The sequence below is a fragment of the Pogona vitticeps genome, chromosome 4, assembly GCF_051106095.1.
Source record: "Pogona vitticeps strain Pit_001003342236 chromosome 4, PviZW2.1, whole genome shotgun sequence".
In the NCBI taxonomy this organism is placed as follows: Eukaryota; Metazoa; Chordata; class Lepidosauria; order Squamata; family Agamidae; genus Pogona; species Pogona vitticeps.
Genome location: NC_135786.1, coordinates 72346779 through 72359140, shown reverse-complemented (window position 1 = coordinate 72359140; position 12362 = coordinate 72346779). Strand labels below are relative to the sequence as shown.

Genomic DNA, 12362 nt, shown 5'->3' with positions numbered 1-12362 from the left:
GACATTTTTGTGCCTGATGACCCAGGCATCAAGAACCAAACTGACTGCTGTCCATGCAGTTCCATCATGGTAGGAACAGTGGTGGTGGTTTGTTCTAGCAGTGTGCCTATAGGAAAGTGGGATGGAATTTGAGACTAGAGATGGGCACGGACCACTGGTTTGTTTACTGCTGCAACAAGTGTTCATTGGTGAGGCACCCCACCCCATCTGGCAGGTGCCCACTCAGAAGCAGTTCCCTGAGGAGGTGGGGCAGGAAAGTTGGGACATTGTTTCTAAGTGGGCGCCCGCCAAAGGGGGTGGGGTGCCAAACCATTGCAGATCTGTTGCAGTGGTAAATGAACCAGCGTGAATGCTAATCCAGCCATTCACGCCCATCCCTATTGGAGAAACAGGTGTGATTGTCCACCCTCTCCTGGTTGCTCATATTTAGCTATACAGGGAAAGCTGCCAGTTCTGTTGTCTTCTATGTGTAGGGAGGAGGAGGTCACCACTCTGTCTTTTGCCTCAAGAAGCCAAAAGTCCCAATTTGTCAAAGTGAAAGCATAAGGTCTGGGATGTGATGTGTGCTTATAAAAGGAACACATCAACACTCTGTTAAGAAAACAGAATGTTGATGTGTTCCTTAGGAATGGCCAGCCAAATGGAGGTCTTATTTAGAAAGATGCAGGTTGTCTGCCATGATAAGTTGCTGTACATCTTGGTCATACAAATGATTGCATCTGTGTACCAAAAGAACATGCCAAGAATCATTGACTTTATGTAACAAGACTTGTTCTCAGAGTCCCATTCAGCAAAAGCAAATCCGCAGCCCATTGGTTGTGATGTTCAGCTTGAGTGCCTGCAGATGGCTAGTGTTTATAGATTTACTTTTCTCATGTAAGCATTATCCTAGCATGAAATATCTGTCTTTATGCCAATGACCTGAGAAATGCTTTTTATTCTACTTTGACTTCTCCTCCTCCACCACATCCTTCGCTACTTAATCATTCTTAATTTTATTTATGTATCTCATCTCCCTAGTGAGATAATACAATAATTAACAGTGTAGCTTATTAAGTTCATGTTATTTTCTCCTCAGAATGTATACCAAATGAACCTGGTGCTACAGATCAGATTGCTGAATGGCTGACCTTTTCTTTAAAAAAAAAAAGGAAATAAGATGCACATGACAAGTGGTGCATTTCTGGGTGATTATCCATCCATGGTATTAGGGGACACCAGGTCAAAAGGCTGACTGACTTTAACTACCCAGAAGAGCAATATAATCCTCTCAGAATTGGTTGTCTGAAGTGTGTTATGGCAGCTGCGTGTAATCAAAGCCCTAAGGTACTCTAACAAAACCCTAAAGTGTGTGTGTGTGTGTGTGTGTGTGTGTGTGTGTGTGTGTGTGTGTGTTCCCTGTAACCAAGAGATGATGGATGGGCATTAGAGATGGGCACAAACTGCCAATTCAGCAGGATTGGTTTCCTGGCTGAAAAACTGATTAGGGGTTCAGTGCCCCAACCCTTCCAGTAAGTGTCCATTCAGCAACACTTGCTGGAGGGACAGGACACCGAACTGTGAATCAGCTCTTCAGCCAGAAAAAAACAACAACTATCAAATACAGCAGTTTGTGCCCATCTCTAGCGGGCATGGTGCATGCAGACCTGCACGCATCCATTCGTTGTTTGAGCTCATGAAGAAATATGGTGGGGTGGGGGGGCTGATGCATTAAAAAAAAGACAGGAGACTTTCTATGCCATTTTCTTAGTACATCCTAATAGAATAAATTATGTCTGAGGCAACATGGTTCAGAGTATTTCTCAACAGCAGTGTTCAGCAGAGCCACGACTGGCAATGTTAACTTCTACAGCAAGATTCACAAAGTGCGCTTCCAAATCAACTTTGTCAATTCACAGTGTGGAATGAATACATGAATTAATTAATTACAGCAGTGAACATCTTGCCAGCATCTCCCCCTCCTCCACAGGTGATTGGCTGCATTGTTATAGCTTTATAACTACAGAAACTAAAACAAATCAGAAGTGTGTGTGAAAGCTACAGGATCCAAATGACCATGTAAACTGTCTTTACTCTGCTAAGTTTTTCCTCCCAGCTTTTCTTTACTTCATATTCCTTCATAAAGTCCATCCAATCAAACTAATGAAAGATGCAGTTATTGGTGCAGCTCTCTGACTGGTATTTATTTTGTTTAAACAGTGACTGCAACTTGGTGACTGCAAGGTGGATCTAGGCTTCATGACTGGAAACAGATTCGCTTTTCCTGAGGTAATCTGATTTTTAAAAACATCAGATTGCTGAGGTAATCTGATTTTTAAAAATACACACACACAAAAAAAAAAAACAAAGGGAGAGGGGCAAGGGAAGGGTTGGGGAGCAAAGAGGAAGATGAGACAGTAATGGCAGGATCCCCTCCAGTGGGAGGAACAACAAAATTCATCTCATCTTTTGTCCTGTCACCTGAGGCACCTGCATCACCTTGTCTAATTTGAGGGCCAGACCCTCTGCCTTGTAGATTGATGGGTCCAATATATTGTTAAGGTGCAAATAAAAGTTGAAAGAGTTGTACTGTATAAATCCTTGTGTACATGATTAATCTACATGTATCCATTTTGTCATGTATACACAGGACAATACAGACATGTCTTCATCTCGCCATTTACTGAACTACATGCAGGACATGTATTTTTTGACAGATCTCAATGTGCAGGTGAATCTTATACAAGTTGATTCAAAAGTGCCCATGGTGTTCAAAGGCTTTTGCTTCCTGGTAAACCTAGTTCCACCTTACAAGATTAATATAGACATTCACTTGAGGATAAGCCTTATTGAACTCAGTGGTCTCATTTCTGCAAAGACATATATTGGATTGTACTGAATGGGTAAGAGAGCCCAGATTTTATAAAGCTGCACTTTGTTTTCGGTTTGATTTACCATGGAAATAATGTGTTTAATATCCCTGACCAACAGTGATCATGCCACAAGAGAAAAAACAGTACATGGTGAACTATTGCGCCTCTTTATACAACTTGATGTACTGCTAACAGATACAAATGGTTCTAAATATATTGCAACAATGAACTTAATAAATTCAGGACAATAAAAAGATGGGTAATGTGCCTGTGAAGTGATTGATAATGTGCTGGAGCTCTTAAGGAAAGCTGGAAAGATGGGCATGGAAACAGATAAAGCTGAATGCAAAGAGCTGCTGAGGGAATGGATTTGTTGTGAAGTTGTTTCAGGGTAGATGCTTCTTCTATATAGATTATGGCTGGTGAATGCCATCTGTAACATTTTAAAAACTAGATACATTTGTATATTGTGAAAGGATTTTTTTTGTAATTTATATGTTCTATTTTGAAAAAGGCCAAAGGAATTTTTATGTGCTGATTAGTGTTGTGCACTGTCTTAAAAACCAAATTATGGGTATTTCGTGGCATGACTAGGGGGTGGAGCAGAGACCCCAGTACCATAAACAGGGTGGGGCAGCACACCTCCAGATCCCTCATATCTCAAATTGGAATTGAAAAAATAGAAAAGACCTCAGGAAGATGAAATAAAAAAAAAGAATTACTCTTTACCATAGAAATCAACCTTACTTGTCTTTTGAGCAGGAAAACAGTTGATTGAATCATCAAAGTCCAATGGCTGTAGCATCACTGATATCAGTGAAACAGGGAATAGGTAGCAAAGACTAGGCCCCTTGCATTGCCCTTTTAAGAAGGAATCAAAGAGCACATGCTCATTACCCTTTTAAAGTTCCTCACACATCCCTCTCCCAATGACTGCCCTAGGAAGCTGATGGATATTTTCTTCTGGCAGCTGAGGGAGGGAAAGGAGGAAAATAGAAAGAAGAGGAAGTTCCCAGTTCTGCAGGTTGCCACTGGTGCTCTTCTGCCTTGCCTGCACCCTTCAGTCTATGATCTGGCCTTGCCATTTCTATTTTCTGAATTGTAGGAATGAGGTCTTCACAGAGAACCAGAAACATAGAAATATGACCATGGACCTGGGTTGGAGACTTCCCAAATGCCACAGGGTGACTAAGCTTCAATCAGTGTGCCCTCTATTCGGTCAGGGACCAGACCAGAGGCTTTTGCCCACCCCAGTGTCAATTAGCTTTTAATCCTTGTTAGTTTAAATTCTGAAACTTTGAGAGCCCTTTGATAGGATGCATGTGTAATTACAGTATGTGAGATGTGTGTTAATCTCCACCTGAAAGATGCTTAGGATTTCAGTTGCACATATAATGGATATGGTGGAGGACAGATGTATTCTGCACACATGTAAAGCACAGTGCTTTAAAATTCTCTGCATCCTTTAGTCTGTAACAAATATAACGTGCTTGATTCAAACTCAGTGGTAAATTATTTATCTTCTATGGGTCAGGTTGTACACTGCCTTGTACAGAAGCCTTGAGAAAAGGAAACTTCCTTTGAACAAAACAATAGAGGCTATAGTTTACAAATGTCATCAAAACATTAAAGCTGTTTTTAAAGGTTAAAATAGGTTAGCCAAATGTTTCCAGAGATGTGATTTGAGGCTTATTCAACTTGAACTGAATCCTCCATTGTGCACACCATGAGCCTGCTATTTCTGTTGCAAACCTGTATTATGAATCTCATAGCCTCAAGCAGAAAAGCAGATGGGGGGGGGGGAATCCTTACTTGAACTCACAGCAGGATTTCCCTGCATGAGATACCCCTGTCCCAAAATATCTTGTGGAAAATCTTGTGGGATTTTCCAATGTTTTGTGGTCATCTTTTCTGGAAGGAATACAAACCTGTACAGGATTATTACAATTCACATGAAAAATAAAATCATTTCTACACAGGATTCAGCAGAAAAAGCACCAAGCTAAACAGGATTTGTTAGGTTCCTGCACAGAACAGCAAGAGAAAGTGAAAAAAAATAATAATAATAAAAGAGGGATTGAGACCTTTTTTCCCCAGGAAGCTCTGAAATTGTACTGCTATCTGTGCAGTCTTGTTAGGGGATCTCTGGATGGTGAGGCTAGGGAAATTTAAAAGAATGAATTTGCAGAATATGTCACATCTATATTGTAAAGACATGCAGGTTGTGAGAAGCTCTGTTGTAGGAACCAATCCCTTAATTCTTGGTCAGATTGATTATGGTTGTCCTCGTGTTAGGTATTTCTACTTCTCTCACCTCTAATAAAAATGGTTCCATAAAACAATTTTATCTGTGTGATTCCTGTGAAGGCCCAGGAAAGAGATGGGCAACTTTAGTGGGTCCAAGGACCAATTTTCCATCCCCAAGAACACAGACCACCAAAAATGGCACAAAAGGGAACTGGAATTGACTGGAAGCCCATTTCCCATTTGGAAAAAGGCTCATTTGGGAATGGCCTGTGAGCTCTTTAAAAGGTGAATTGTCAGTGTGGGAAGCTTCCACTAGTTTCTAATTACCCCCCCTTTTTTTTTTTTTTGCCTGGAAAGGATGGGTTATCCTCATCATGGTGATCCATGACCTCCTTTTGGGTGGCATGTATGTTCATACCCTACTCTGTCCCTGAACCCCTAGTTTTTTTCTGTCACAGCAGGGAAAATAGAGGTTTTGATCACTATATGTATTTAATCAGCCCTCTCTTATATTTTAAGTAAAAAAAGGGGGGCCGAGTCATTTTGTAAGAACACATCCATGGATATAACTAGTAATGAATGACAGGAAGGAGATAACATGGCAGGTCAATTCTACATCAACTTCAGATGTGAGGTTATTCCTAAGGGTGGACTTTCTGAAAGCCTTGTTCTGTTTAGTCTTCTGAAATCATTGATTGCTTCCTAGCTAGATGTTCCAACAAAACTACAGTGACCTCTGTTTATTTTCTTTCACTATATATTCATTTCTAGTAAGTTGCAGAAAATGCAAGAGAGAAGGCATTTCAGAGAGTTATTAAACAGTGGCCTTTATTTATTTGATTTATATCTTGTCTTTCTCTCACTGCTGTCTCCCAAGGTGGTTACCTACTCACCACCTTGTGCAATATGGTGAGCAGTAGTATCTTGCCATTTAAATTACAACAATAATGTGACGGCATTTTCATATACTAGTTTAAATTAGCATGTGCAAATTTAATGCAAAAATTAATTTTTGTTGTTGTGAAGAATGCCCCCCCCCTTTTGATGTTCCTTCTTCTCCATGTCCTTCTTTTGCTAACATACAACCCACTACAGATTCACATTCATTAGTGTATCTATATAACTTTGTCAGGAATCTAGCCCCTTGCTTGTGGATTCATCCTGAAAAATCCACACAAATTACCTCTTCTGGTATCATGCCGTTCATATCTGCCATTCATTTGCTTTCCCAGGAATGATTTTTTGAAAGTGTTTCTGCTGATACAGATTTGACAGGAGGGCCCAACTCAGAATGCTATATTGGCAAGCCTGACTTGTACTACCTTTATTGGGTGCAACGTCCTAAAAAGTACATATCAGTTTCATCCAAGCAGCCATATTTTCACTGCAGCTTGTCATTGGTTGATAAATTCTCCACTTAGAGGCAAAGCTGAAGTGTGAACCAAATCCTTATGTGAGTTATTTGCTCTGCCTTTTGATCCCGAATTGTTCCCTTTGGATACAGGGCAGAAGAAGAAAAAGTAGCATGACAAGGGACGATTCATTAGCCCTCAAGTGCATGAGCACCTAATGCCAACAGCAACAGAATATTATTAGGGTTTTTCTTTTCTTTTTAATCTTTATAGGAACATTTATGGCATGGTTATCCTCAGTTTGTAGTGACTGAAATAAACTGGGTTTTTATGTCTGTTATAAATGCAACAGGGAGAACTTTCTTTCGAACTACTGCCAGTGTACATGACCCATATAGGCCACTTGGATTCACTCATTTTCACAACAGCTTATTTTGCTACTAACAACAATAATAACACTCTTGTTTGTTTTCAACAGTATGTTGAACAATAGTGTTGGGATGACAATCAAAAACGTCAATTTTATACTTCTAAAATGCAACTCCTGCCCAATCAGCTTCATGCTGTGCCGTCTTTAATTGGCACCAGTGTGTATCTGTGATCTGCTGCAGAATGTGGTTGGAATACTGTGCTTATCTTCTTCTTACCTCCTTTGCTGAGATGATTTCCTTCCCAGATATCAAAGACAAGGGAGTAATGTATATGCCTCTCCTCGTGCAGGGACAGTGACAAGCTTTTTATTAGATTTCCAGCTGTGTACCCATGGTGGAGTCCATCTGGCTTTTTCTGTTCTGCTTCATACTGGAAGATGTGGCAGCTGGGAAGCATGGATATTCTGAAATATTTTATGTTGCACACAGTGTCTCATGCATAATTGTTGGAGAACTGGGATCAAAAGAGAGGGAGGTCAAAATGGTAAATAGGGGTCACTGAGTCAATGAAGTTACAGGTGCAGTTTGCCAATGGGTGGAGCAGGAACTGTGTTAAGAATGGGAAAGCCACACATATAAGCCCATATTCATCTGCAAATGGGAAATATCAGTGTAGCTTCACTGAACATACAATACCTTGGCTGTTCAGTTTGGTCATATTGATTCAGACAGACATTTTATTCAGATATACAAGGCCAGGTGATGGTGCTGAAGACTTCCTCTGTGATTTCTGCTGTAATATATTATCTGTTGACACTTAAATAGTGTAAAATAACTTACAAGTAAGAAAATGTTATGAGCAGAGTTTGGAACATTACTTTTTAAAAGGAGTTCACTCTGTTAACCCACTACTTTGGATCAGCAGCAGATAGTTATAGTTAGTGTCACTCTATCTGGAAAATAGCTCATTCCATTGATTGCTACTAATGTAGGTTTTTATTTATTTAGTATTGAATAATATGAGTATTAATGTTTATTTAACTTCTTTATAATTGAACAATGTTAGTACTCCTATTAAAAATATCCCACCTCTGGAACCCGAAGCATGCTGCAGCCATTTGCCTACTGAAAACCTTTTCCCTCCTCTTTGGTGTTTTCCCTTGATGTGGTTCCCTCAGCAATTTAAAAGCTTTTATGGAAGCTCATGCACTTCCTGCTGTTCCAAGGCCTATCGTATTTCAGTCTGATGCAGATCAAGAGTCCTTCTGGGTCCGTCATCAATAGTCCTTTTGAGAAGCTTTCCAAACAAGGTCTACTTAGTTTGGAGAAGTGCTCCATTTGAGGGGAATTTTAAAAGCCTGTTTGGGGTTCATGAAAGAAGAGAAAAAGAAAGAAAGAGGGAAACAGAGGTCAGTTCTTAGCATGGTGGGTGAGAGTGGTGACAAGTAAAACAGGGGTCACCTGTTCTCATTGCAAGAAAAAAACACCATTTTGGGGACCCTGTTCCTTCTATAAAGAGAGGAACATTGTTTGTGACTGTTACTGTCAATAATAACTAATTGCTTCTTGTTCCATTGGTTGCAACATAAAACCTCTAAGCTCTAAAGGAGTGGAATTGAATGAATAAATTGGACCTGACAGCTTAGTCAAGTCATTTTTAATATGTCTGGATTACTGTGAAATCTGCCTTGATCCTCTCAGTGCTGCTACTGCTACTCAGCATAACTTGAAGATCGCTAGGATACCAATAATTAGTATAGCAAGAGAGACTGTAACATTATTCTTTTTAAAAAGTTGCTTGAATGTAACTTGCTTACATTACTGTTTCTTTCATCATTTTGGCTCAGAGTTTATTTCACCAATTTGAAACAAGTCTTCTCTGATCCTACCACCATCTCAATAACCAAATGAAGCTAAAGCATACATTGTATAGACCAAATTGAATTGGAATGAATTGAAGTTCCAGTTTGCTGTGCCCTATAAAATATATGCTTAAGCTTTATGCAGATATCTAGAAGGTGAGAGGACAACTAAGAAGCTTAATCAAAATGGTAACTGATGGCAGGTGGTTGATTAAATTAGCAAACTGCAAACTGCAGTTTGAAAAGTCTGATGTATTTAAAAGGGAGAAACCAAAGCACCAAGAGGTCAGTGGAACTGGCTATGATCCATGATTTCATCCTCTAGGAGAGACATTCTCCACTGGGGGCCATATGGTTCTCAGGGGAGCTCTGACACATTTGAAGGGAGCCACAGACTGGAAACACTTCTTCCACATGCCACCTTATAAGGTTTGTTATGCGACTCAAGCAATCCTGATGTGGTCTATGTTTCTTGCTTGTTGTGTTTATGGCTATGGCCAAAAAAGGTTAAGAATGGCTGCTCTTGGACAGTGGTGTCTAGATGTTCTTGGAAAGCAAATCCCAGAAGCCTTCACCACCAGCTGTGCTGGCCAGAGTTTCTGGGAGTTGCAGTCCAGAAACACCTGGGTTATCAAAGGTTGAGAACCACTGCTCTAGAAAATGCAAAAGCTGAATTCCTTGTGGAGACATTATTTCTGTATATAAGATTCAAATTTCTGTCCGTCCGTCCGTCTAATCTATCTAATCTATCTCTATCACCCCTGGAAAGGAGCATTTAAGTACTGCTCAAGCAGAAAGTTGACAGAAATGGAAGAGGAAAACAGAAGTATGAATGTGCTTTTTGAATGACATGGGCATTATTTTAATAAGAACTACAGTGAGCATCTCCTGGGAGGGAATGTGCAATAGAGAAACTGAGTCAGAAAAAATGGCGTAGAGTGTATAAGGATTTAGTAGTATGGGTTTACAGAACTAAAATTATGCAGAATAATACCTATTATATCTGTTTCTTAGAAAAGTGGGGAAATGAATAATGAAAGCATTCCTTGTTGTTTCTTTTTGGTTTAAAAAGCACAAGAAGTATACCTAAGTTTCATAGCAAACCACTGTGGACTATAATTGTTTTAACACCACATTTTAACTGACAAGAAGGAGAATGATAGACAACTTTGGTGTGTCTAGTTTCTTCTCTTCCTTTCTTTGTAGCTTCTTTTGCTGCCTAAAGGGGTAGAAGAGATTTCACTGGTGATGAAAGGGCATGTTATATAAGAATGCTCAAAGATGTCTGCTTGCAATAGCATGAGCTTTCTCACCTGCTTATCTTGCAGATCAGCTTAGTTTGTTCAGTGTTTGGTCACTGGGAACTAAATAAAGATGACATTTTAATGTCTCATTGTTCAGGCATGAAGCTGGGGGGAATTGCTCTGAACTTCTGGCGGTGTAAATCCTTGGTTGCTTCATTCTTGTACATGAACACAAGGAACCACAAAATTATTCTTCTCACCCCATGAGATGAGTGAGGTCTTTTTTGTGACCTCTGGACAGTAAAGGAGAATAAGAACTATTTGGGAGGTGATTGATCAAAATTGCACAATTAATGCTCTAATGCTAATAATGTGCTAACACAGATAATACAAATTGCACAAAATCTGGATGGCTGCTTCTTTGTTCCATGGATTTTAGGGGCACGAGATGGGGCATCTGTATTTTCTTTTAACTATCAGCCAGTTGTTTGACACCTGCTCTACATATGTGTTTTGCTTCTCAAAGGAGAATAACCCTAGATTTGAACAAAACAGTTGGCATACAGTTTAAAGACTCCAGTGAGAAAACAAATGCTAGTTAGATAGATCAGTGAGTGAAGTATCTGGCTGCAGAAAAGAGGTTGGGAGTTTGATTTCTCCTGTAGAACAGGACAGCTAGAAAATAGGTCAGGGCCTACCATTAGATTTTTGGATGATATGCAGTAGATGAGCAAAGATTTTTTACTACCATGTTTTTTAACTATAATAGCAGCAAAAAGCACTTTACCTGCCCTCATGTGCTAAAAGAGATTTGATTGGTTTGATCTATGTTATGTAGCAAATTGGATGTATACGTAGTAAACCAGAGCAGCCATGACTGGGATACTGTGAAAAGAGACTCAAAGAGCTAATGAGAGGGAAGAGAAACAAGAGAGATGGATGATGAAGAAGAACAAAGGGTGAAACGGGTTGACTGGTTTTAGCATGAGGATGGTTTATTGTCGAGCATAGAGAAATGTTGTGGTCCCAACCGAAGGGAGGAAATGTTTACAAATCTTACAAATATGTAGGAAGGACTCCCTATAACCCAAAGACCCTGTCCAAACCAGTTTGCCCTAGACGATCCAATGGTTCAAAGGATAGCTATAAAAATGCTGTATTTGATTTTTCCCCATGTTTTACAACCAGTACACAATTAATTATCTGTTGTACACTTTTTAAATTGCATTTTGTGTATTTTAACCATATAATATATTTTATGAACTGGCTTTACATATTTAACATGTGTTTTGTATATTTTAGCCACAGAATATGTTTTATGAATTGGCTGTATATATTTTAAACTGCATTTTGTATATTTTAGCCATAAATATGTTTTATGAGCTGGTCACCCGACTGTAATAAATAAATTCAAATTCATTCATTCATTCACTCACTCAAAGGAGTGACAGACAAGAGAGGGACAGTTCAGAGGAAGGAAGGAAGGAAGGAAGGAAGGAAGGAAGGAAGGAAGGAAGGAAGGAAGGAAGGAAGGAAGGAAGGAAGGAAGGAAGGAAGGAAGGAAGGAAGGAAGGAAGGAAGGAAGGAAGGAAGGAAGGAAGGAAGGAAGGAAGGAAGGAAGGAAGGAAGGAAGGAAGGAAGGAAGGAAGGAAGGAAGGAAGGAAGGAAGGAAGGAAGGAAGGAAGGAAGGAAGGAAGGAAGGAAGGAAGGAAGGAAGGAAGGAAGGAAGGAAGGAAGGAAGGAAGGAAGGAAGGAAGGAAGGAAGGAAGGAACAGACAAGGTAAGAGACAGCAGGGAAGCAAAAACGTAAGAACAGAGAGAATGCAAGGTATATGTAGAAGAAGAGAACAGGGCAACAAAATGAGGAGATGAACAGAGGGTCAGTAAGAGGTTGTTGGAGGTAGTAAAGCAAAGACCACACCTGAACCATCCCATTCAGCAGTAGCGGAAGACTCACTACAGCCACATGTAAGTGAGCAGAGAATTTGTGAAGGCTTGGCTAGCACTCCTCAGAGCACTTCTCCTAGCAAAAAATATTCTGGCTTATCACATTTACAGAAGTTCTGTGCATGCAGTAGGGAAGGAGTAGATCAGAGTCATAGCCATGGCTATATACTGGACATCTTGGGGGGAGGTGGGCTGGAGGAATGTGAGCAAGTTGTACTAGAAAAAGAAGCAGGTGGGGAAGAAAGTATGATATTTTTCACCAGCATGGACCCTCGGCTTTCCCTTTTGTTCAACATATGATCAACTAAGGAGGAAGAATGCTGAGCAACCTTGAGAAGCTAAGATATGAACAGAACTTACTGAAAAAGACAATATTGCTAAGAAAAGGAGCAGTAGGTAGAAAGAGCATCCTAACATGAGATATTGATTTGCAATATCTGAGCAGAGCTGTTAATTATAGGATATTTTGGAGATCATCAACTCATAT

The 12362-nt window shown here is 39.9% G+C and overlaps 1 protein-coding gene and 1 long non-coding RNA gene across 6 annotated transcripts in view; one reads left to right on the top strand and one right to left on the bottom strand.

Annotated features, from left to right (window-relative positions):
• Positions 1-12362, top strand: part of DAB1 (DAB adaptor protein 1) — a 790680-nt gene that overhangs the window by 391963 nt on the left and 386355 nt on the right. For 2 of the 5 annotated variants that reach the window (XM_078392918.1, XM_072997675.2), the window contains exon 3: positions 2200-2268. The exons of the other annotated variants lie outside the window; for them this stretch is intronic. The gene's annotated coding sequence lies outside the window, so the exon portion shown is untranslated. The remainder of the gene's footprint in view (positions 1-2199; positions 2269-12362) is intronic. 5 annotated transcript variants of the gene reach the window in all.
• The window catches only part of LOC144589063 (uncharacterized), a 437419-nt gene that overhangs the window by 194504 nt on the left and 230553 nt on the right, over positions 1-12362 (bottom strand). The window lies entirely within an intron of this gene.